Genomic DNA, 9,874 nt, shown 5'->3' on the forward strand with positions numbered 1-9,874 from the left:
TTTCCATCTGATATAGCTGTTCTTATATAGCTGATTCTATAGCTGTTCATCTAAACTATACTGAAGTTAATGCAGAAGTGTACTGGACAGTACTTTGTAAAGAAACAGATATTCAGCTGCAAGAGTCTTAGGACAATGTCTGATGTTTTAAATGATCCACAGAAGCAATAAACACAGAGTAAGATTGTATGCTTTATACTTTCTGACCTTCACCAAAATAATTTCCTCCAGATAGTGTGGGACAGAACATTAAATTAAGCAGTCTTCACAACATAGCTACCAGCTCCTCAACTCAGAGGGATAGGATGTGCTTCTGCAGTTGGTCTGTTGAATCACTGGGCTTCTCCTAGCTTTTCATACACACTGTCATTCTATATTATGTACATTATGATCCTTGTTTCAAGTGATTGTGACATTGCAATCCATACAGAAAATTCAAACTTAGACAACCTACCCGTAAGTGCTTGTTTATCTTGAGCATCACAGCCACAGTTAATCTGGAATCAACTGCCATTGATTAAAACTGCAAGTTAATCTCAAAGGAGGAAAGTAGAGTAAGATGGACAGGTATAGAACAGGGTAGGAACAATATGACTGCTCAGATCTAGCTTTGTAGATGTCCTTTGAAGAAAGCACTAACTACACAGTGAGCTGATGAAATAGCAGAATAACCAGAACAACTTTTGCTCTGATTTCTGCTACTATACCCATCTTGGCAGCTATCTACGAAGTATTAAAACCCAGTAAAGGAGTCTTTCTCACTGTTTTTGCTGACACAGATCTTTCCAGGTCAGCTTAGGTAGGCTCCAGGCCAGCTGTGCTCACTCTGGCTCAGCTGGTAGACAAAGAAAACAAGTTTAAAATAGGGAAGTAGGCATAAGAACATAGAGAAATAAGGCGAAAGAAGAGGGAGAGATGCTGAGGAAAAAAAAAACAAAAAAAACCACCAACAAAAAAACAACAACAGAGAAACAATGGAAGTTTTCGATTTCCATTTCAAATAGAAATACTGGCAGCATGTCTTTATGGGCCACTTGGAAACTATATCTGTTTTATTATTATTCTATTCAATCACCAGGACATTTTGTGTCCATAGGACATTGTAGCATGAAGCAGATATTGAGGTCCACTAGTTTAGTAACATACAATTGTTTTAGGGGTATTTTTTTCTACTGCTCTTAATCAGAACACAGAGGCCAGCAGATGAGCCACCTGTGATGAAAGATAAGCAGGAAAAATTGAGTCTGCCATTGTTCTTAAAACTGCTATGCCTATGTATGACAGCAACTAACTTAGATCAAAGCAGGGTGCAGAGGGGATTAGAAAGAAACAGACACTAAAGCAGGGAAAGAAGATGTGAAAAGAGCTGCAAGTTAACTAAACACAGGGACATAAAATTGCTGTTGACCAAAGCTACAAAACAATGGCACCCAGCAGTATTTAAGACATTTTTTAATTTCAGAATTACAGAAGAAATGGAAACAACGAGGTGTGTCATGAAAGCAAGGGTTGTAATACAGTTGTAATACAGATATAACACACAGGGCCTGTTGCAGGATTAATGTTACAAACACCCAACAGAAGAGTTAAGGTGCTTAATGTGTTTTCACCTACATAAAAATAATTTATCATAAACAAACAGGTTTTATCACAATAAAAAAACAGTCATTCCTTTTTGTATGGGAAGCAGAAGTGGAACCGGAATAGTCTTTTACTTCCAATAGATAACTGCATTAAACCTCAGGGATTTTCAAGTATTAGAATCAGTCATCCTTATCAGTTTTGTTTTTCCAGGATAACAGTCCAGGCTGCTGTTATCCTTATAGATCCATATACAGGGAGTAATGTGCATCATTATTTGTATGCCAGTCATAACCCATGCCAGACAACCCCAAGAGGGCTCGCAATAGCAAAAACCTTCTCTGGGATTTTCCTCAACACCAATCCCTCCACCAGTTGGAAAGTCAGGTAAGCCAAAGAACTGTTCCCTTAGCACCAATCTAAGGCCTAGACAAAACACCATGTGTGTGCCATCTCCATGGCCCTGTGGCAGGGAATCTTTCAAGCATTCTCCTATTTTCTAAGCAATAAGCAAGTTTCAGTCTGGGCTTTAATCCAGCTAGGCCAATCACAGCTTTAATTTTCTAAACTCAATTGTTTAGCCATGTGAAACAGGAAGCAATGCACATGGTCACAGGTCAGTGGAAAATAATCAGAGAAAGTAAAACTCTTCTGACAACAAATACAAGATTTTCCAAATTTGAGGGGAAAAAATAAAAAGAATATCAGAAACACATTCTACTACTCTCACTTAATTTCTTTTACCCAACCTATGCATTTCTGTAGCCTTCTCTTACTTTATTTCCTGCTATTAATTTAGAGAAACTGCTAGCAACTCTTCACCAAAGAGGCTCTCAGTGCCACCCACCTGCCCAAATGCCACAGCAGCCACATCATCACCCTCTGCCTTCTCTGCAGCTGAACAGCAATGGGGTGGCAGCTGAAGAGCAAACAAGATGGATGAGAAATGGGTCTGCACTGAAGTTGGCAGTACCATATCAGGAAAGGTTCAAAAAGATGATGTCAGGGACAAGATCTACCTCTTTTCCGTGACCTCTTCATGTAAGGGGACAATTTGTAGTGCGTAGCTGTGTCCATTTGTAGCTATTAGGAAAAGGTACTGTGAATTGTTTCTTTTCTGTCAAGTTAATTGCTCTGTGCTTTGTTTAGGAGCAACTTAATTACACAGAGCATAAAAACAAAAGTAAGTTCAGCATCTCGGTTTATTCTGAAATCCTGCTCAGCCTCCTGCAAAGCTACAGTTTCAGTCATGAGGTGCATTTCTTTTCAACAGATACATTTGCCAGACATTCAGTCTGGAAAAAACATCCTTAATGAAACAGATACTCTGCTGAGAATCTGGCATGTGCTAACAGTGGCATCACTGTATTCAAGAATATGGATCCCAGACTCAACCAGTTCTTTTAAGTCTCCAGTTTTACATTGGCTTTGAGGAAGCATTTGCTAGTAAGTTTGAAGTTAAAAACGGGAGTAAGAAGTCATGTGCTCACTGTGAAAAGAGATAGGAAATGGAAATTCTAGGGCTTTATAAAAGAAACTTACTCTGAAAATATTCCCTCTGCATCATGCCATGCTGGGGAGTGAGGGGCAGGAAGGGGATGTAGAAAAAAACAAAAACAAAAACAGACAGAAAAACTAGAGGGTCCCCTCCTGTATGTGAATATGAAATATGCAATAACAGCTTTCATTAATTAGAGGGTCCTGCACCATGAAAGAAAGTATAAATGTACAGAACAAGAGTTTTGGAAACTATTACCAAATGACTGCTTTACCAGCCAGCCAGTGAACTCCAAACTGCAAATGGCTTCATCTTTTAATTTGTTCTTTCAGCACCCTCAAAACAGAACTTCTGTGTCAGAAGACCTCCAAGTCTCTCTTTAAAGTTGATGACACAGCTTGAAAACTGCCCTGCAAAAAGGAGTGACATTTCAACAATAAACCAATATAAGTGCTTAACGGGAACTCAGTAGCAACATGACAGTATTGTTGTTAGTCTGTTCTATTATTTTTAACTTAACTAAATTACTGTAAACTATTATACCACAGAAATATAGGAACTTGGTTAGTATTATCATTAATTTTATTGTTAGCCCCCCAAAAAATAAGTGTTGGTGATTTCTGAGGAAAGACGCACCACTGATCAAAAAGAAACCCTGATGCCTTAGAAAACTTTGGGCCAAAGGCTACTGATGCTGAGCTAAAAGAATTTATCTTTTTATAAGGTGGTGTGTGCATCAGTCTTCACTGCTCTGGACAGTGTGGTCTCATGTTCCTGAAACTCACTACATGACAATGGGCCTCCCACTATTCCCCATTCACCACAGAATCAAAGTAGCTGAAGAAAGAAATGTTACATACTATATTATACTTAAGCTTTGAGTGATTGTTCTTAAGATTTTTATATTCCTAGAAGTGTTGCTACATTATTAAATAGACAAATGTTACACAGAATAGGGAAGGACACCCTTCAAAAATCCCAGGTTAGAAATATCACTGCTATTATTACTTCTGCTGAGTTCAATGGTTTTCTATGAAGAACTTAGATTTAAAAGACACGGTGAACTGGTTATCATTTCAGATATATCGGTGAAAGAAGCTGAGAAGGTACAGGTTTGAAATATTGTTTTATCCTCCTATAAAACACTTAAGTGAAAATGGGATTGATTGGAATGAAAGAGGAGTTGAAACAGATTTTGTAAAGACTTAAACCTATATCAAGGAGAGCAATGCAGAGACGTTATAGGCAAGATGTGGGTCACTGAAAACAGAGGACAGTATGTAAGAAGGCAGAAGGACTTGCACAGAAACAAGCTAGATTAATATTACTGCAACAAACAGGAAAATTATCATGTAGATGCTGACAAACACTGCAAATTAAAAATATGGGAACTTTCTCTTTGCAAAACATTAGATGTGAAAAAATTATATATGCCTATAGGATGCCTTAATCATGTTGGCTTCTTTTTCCTAATCCTTGTACAAAAAGTATCCTGGAAAGAAGGAAATGGCCTTTGACAAGTAAAACTGATACAAAGAGAAGGCAAAGACAGAAGAAATTTATGGAAGGAGCAAGAGACTTTATTCTACTGTCTTTGCTCAAAAAGAAGCGAGAAGAGATAAAATAAATTACAGTCCTTTGGAATATGAAACACTGCTTATATATTAGATATTTAATCTCATTCAGATCAGTTATATTCACACATACACTCTAAAGCCTAGATTTTAACAAAATCTCAGCTGAATCATCTAGTGTTGAAAACTGCAGTAAACATCCACAAAGAAAAATAAAAATGTGGCTTTAGGATTTCTCTGTTTGTACTCAGACCTAAATATTGGAAAAGATTTTTTTTTTCTTTTATGGTCTCTCTTTGTCTTTGATCACAAGTTTGAAAAAAAAAAAGAAGTATATTTATTTAATGCTAAGTTTTAGTGTCAGAAAATGGTATTCTCAGGATAAGGCAGTGTGTATTTTATTTGAGCAGGCTTGCCTATTCCTGAAGAATATATCTAAAAAAAGACCAGAGGAGTAAAGCTAAGAATAAAACAACAGGAAGCATATATACACCACAGCCAGCAGTGCAGAGAAGAGACTTCAAACCCAATGTAATGTGCTAATCACTAGCACAGCTTTACTATCAAATGTTCTGCCATCACTTCTCATTTGAAAATTGATTCAGAGATTTTCTGTTTTATTTCTACATACAGTAGAATTCCATCCAAATGTGTGATTTGTGGTCTGCCTTCCAGAGGACAAATGGAAGCCTGAATGCCTTAAAGATGGCCTGTTTTGTTTCTACACCTGAAAGCTGAGTGAAAAATCCCCTTTTACAGCACAGTTGGCCCACTTCTACTCAAGGGACTTCAAGTGACAAGAAGCCCATCATGAAAAACACACCTGTTAGTGTTCTCTTAAGTTCTTTGTGGAAATTCTGAGACAGGTATGAATATGCTATATATATTATCAAAATATAAACAAGTGCTACAGCAAAATACTCTTTTAAATAACTCTTTAAATTAAGTCCATATTTATGTTAACAACTTCTCTCACACACACAGAATGAATGTTGTATTCAGTAATTAATGAAACCATTTTGAAGAGCAGATATGCCACGCACCAATGCCATACATCTAGAAAACTAGATGGCTTTTAAATCCCAGACAAAAAAGCTCAAACACATCTCCTTGTTGAGGCAGATAACACTGTCTGCTGCTATTTTGCCTTCAGCAATTCCGTGTATTTGGGTAGCATGAAATTTTCTTGGTATAGACTCAAAACAAAATTCTGAACTAATTCAGTGACATAATTTAGAAACATTTAAAGTGTCTGAATGTCTAGATTTTTGTTCCCGGTGTAACCATTTAATACTTTACTTACTACAAATAATCTCAGTTCTGCCTTCTTCTGTATCGCCACAAATCAGGGACATAAAACTGAAGCTGAGTATACAAAAAAAAATATTTCTAAAGCAACTTCACTACAAAAGTAGAAAACAGTAACAGAAGTTGGGAACAGACATACTGATAAGCAAGGATATTATCATATATGTAGGACTTTGAGTAACTGGACTTATTTAGACTCCTAAGAATTACAAGATAGTCATGGTAATGGTAGCTGTATAGCTTATATTAGCATAACCTATGTAGTGGTAACTGTATATAAATGTACAGCCTATTTGTTTTAATCAATGCTGAATGGTGGTAGAGAAAAAAAAAAACAAAACAATAGTCATTTACTGTCTCAGCATTTGCTATCTCATCCCAATTTAGAAAGATGAATCAATTAGAAACCTATAAAATATCCTATGAAATAGCTTTTGAGGGTGGTTTGAAATCAATCCATAGTTACCTTAGAAACTACATAACAATATACTTATTCTTCCCAATGTTAGCTTTTTGTGCTTCTAGCTCTAGCTGTAATGCACCAGAATAAAGAATGAAAACATTAAACATTTTCTGTGGTCTTATATATTTGAACTTGCATTGAACATAACTTGTAAGTTTGCTTTGAGTTTGCATTTTCTTGCTGCAAAACTGATGAAGTTACCCTTACAAACTAAGTCCTTATGTAAAGCTCACCTTGACTTCAAGTGGGGTTTAGCACAAAGAGAAAATGAAAAATGCAGACCTTAGAAGAAGGGGCAATAGATTTGTAGGGGCATTATACATATACTTCTATATAAAATATTTTGTACCACTTTTCTGTACTAGCACAAAAGTTTACAGGAATAGTCACTGGGGCCAGACAGAAAGTGATACATCTTTGTAAGCTTTTGCAAACTAATAACTTCATGCAATTTTGCTCCTATTGATGCTGAAGCTATGAAAACTTCCAGTGCACTCTGGATAAAGCAAACTTGCAGCATTCACACTCCATTAATTAGTTCATCACCTAAAAGCTAAGTATTGATTTTTTTAATGGCTCTACAAATCTGTTTAAGCTACTATGATGTAATTAAGAGGATGTGGATTTACTGTAAATTATCTAACAAGTACTGTGCTTTCAACAGTAACAAAAATCTTATCTCAAAGCAGAAAACAGACAAATTGACTGTTTTAAAACATCTTCCCACTAATTTTATAAACTACCATGATATATAAGGTCGGGTTATTATCAAGCTGAATTATTAAAAGCCCCCCTATAGCACTAAAAATAAGATCTGTTACTCCTTCCATTGAAATCAACAGGAGATCTTGTGCAATTTCAGTGGTGAGGAGTCAGCTACTTAACATGTGTCCACAGGGATGGTGAATTAGATATCTCAAGCTGAGCCTTACAAAGAAATCACTATAATGCACAGCCTCCTTTTAATATATTCTATCCCAAATACTACTAATAATAATAAGGAAGCCATAATTCCCACAAGTAGCATCTGATTATCCACTAAAATCATACTCCATAAGTCAATCTAGCATATTAAATTAATATTCACTTCTTCCATTATAAGTGTGAAGATTTACAGCTAAATGTATAATGATGTTCAACTTACGTCATGTGTAAGAAAAGCCACAATCATGTCAAACACTGACATGTAGACTAGATAAACAATAACAAAGGAGAAACCCAAGAAAGAGTACGGAGACAGTTTCTTGCAAATACAAGTAGATTTCTTAGCTTCTGTTTACACTAAAAAAATATTAAAAAAAAATATATATATATGCAGAGTGTATCATTATCACTATCACTATCAAGGAAAAAAAAATGAAAACGAGGAAGGTTGTCGTCTGTGATGAGGTTGTCATCACAGATATCAAACCAAGAAATTTAAGATCTGATGCTTCTTGGTAAGGGGAGGTGGGAGATAAGGAGTAGTACTGGTGGGGAGGGGATGCAGAAATTATACAAGATAAATCTCTTATTGACACATTCAGAAAGAAGCATGGAAAAGTCCATGAGACTGACCTCTGAGAAACCTCTGTAACTTCTTCCACCTGAGAAGATATCCTGCAACTATCTTTGCCTGCAAATCCCTAACTCTTCAGTTATGATGGAAAGAAAATTCAACCTCTACTGCTGAAATGTGGAATGCATATTTTATTGCCTATCAGCCTCCAGAGGGAGGGCTTCAACAGTTCTTCTGAGAATAGTTACTATTATTACTCAGTTTTCAAATTACATCCAGCTGTTAATGGGAGAAGGGAGGATATTAGAAGGTACTCATCATACAGAGATAAAAAGACACCAGAATAAGCCAGCTATGCCTTTTGATAACATTAATTAGCAGTAGACCTTACTTAGATTTTTAAAAAATAAAAAATGCATAAGGATTTCCTTCTTAGTGGCAAAAATGCAGAAAATTCTAAATATTTAATAACAAAAGCACAAACATATTTTTTTCAATGTCATTTTTTTGTTTGAAGAAAGGACTTTCACAACAGCACAGTAATTTTTTTTTTTTTGCTGTGCAACTGTAATGAAATTCTGTGTAACCAGCCTTTTTCACCAGTCTAATGTTTCATGTTTACTGGTAGGAGCAAAAAAGGAGCTAATTTTTACATCAGCAGGGCTCACAGGGGACAGACATCTCAGTATTCAGGGTCCTCTTTCTTGAAGGGCTGGGACAGACACTGGCTAGCTAAAAGCAGCTCTACTCTGTAACAGCAGAACAGAAGAAAACATGAAGGTAATTATCATATATGTGCATGACACAAAGTGTGAATCAATAATTAAAGAGTTAATTATCTCAGCAGTTATAGATACAGGCTGGGGATTAATCCCCATAAATAGGACGAGAGACAATTAGGCTCACTGTGTGCGGTGTGAGATAAGCAGCCCTTCTTTGGCTGCACAGATGGGGATTCACAATGGGTTCTCCCCTCCCATGGGGTAAAACATTTGGAAGTTATCAGTGGCAACACACTGCAATAACCAGTGGCAGTAAAGTAATGTTCTACACCTTTGTATGTCCAGACTAAGAATCCTCTAGATGTGATAATAAGTGTTAATGCACTCTTTCCCAGAAAATCAAAATTAGTACTATTAAGTGAATCATAATGGCTGCTAAGGCAATTAAGTCACTCTTTCATCATTGTCGTATGCTGAAAGCCCTTGTTTGTGCTATAAGAAGCGAACCATGAGTATAATGAAATCATAATAAGTGATCTGAAAAATTAATAATTTTTAAATACTTCAGGCTTCCTTTCTAAATATATTCATTTGCCCATTCGTCATGTAAAATGCCAGTGCAGAAGCAGCAAATACAGAAGGAAAACCAGATACAAAACAGAAATACACCTCACAAGACCGGCAACAGAATTAAATAATGACAGGCTTCAACTTTTTATTCTTTGCCTGGTTTTGAAAATTTCACATACATAGTATGGAGAAGCTTTTATTTCCATCCTAATTTCCAAACAAAATGAGATGTATATACAGCTAGCATCTCCCCCAACTTTTCAAATTATTAACCAGTGTCAGTTAAACCTGAAAAGGTGAAAAGCCTCAAAGATGATGAACACAAATCCATAAGGAAACAGAGTTCTCTAGTTTCACAGCTTACAGAGCTCTTTACTTAGGGTTAGAATGTAGTCATTAAGATTCAAGCTCCTCTTACCAAAGCCAGAGGCCTGAACTCCCAAACATAATTCCTACAACACCCAACTAAAGCTCTCAGTAGAATCTGGTTTTGGCATTATATAACCCTTGAACTGGAAAAAAAAAAAAAAAAAAAGAATACAAGCTGGTTTAGCTTTGTATATGACATTATGTGTATTACTCACTACTGCCAACCTCAAGATTCTTAAAACCATGAGTCAAACCACCAAACATCATGAGATTAACTGTAACATGAGTTAC

The sequence above is a fragment of the Heliangelus exortis genome, chromosome 2 (assembly GCF_036169615.1).
Source record: "Heliangelus exortis chromosome 2, bHelExo1.hap1, whole genome shotgun sequence".
Lineage (NCBI taxonomy): Eukaryota > Metazoa > Chordata > Aves > Apodiformes > Trochilidae > Heliangelus > Heliangelus exortis.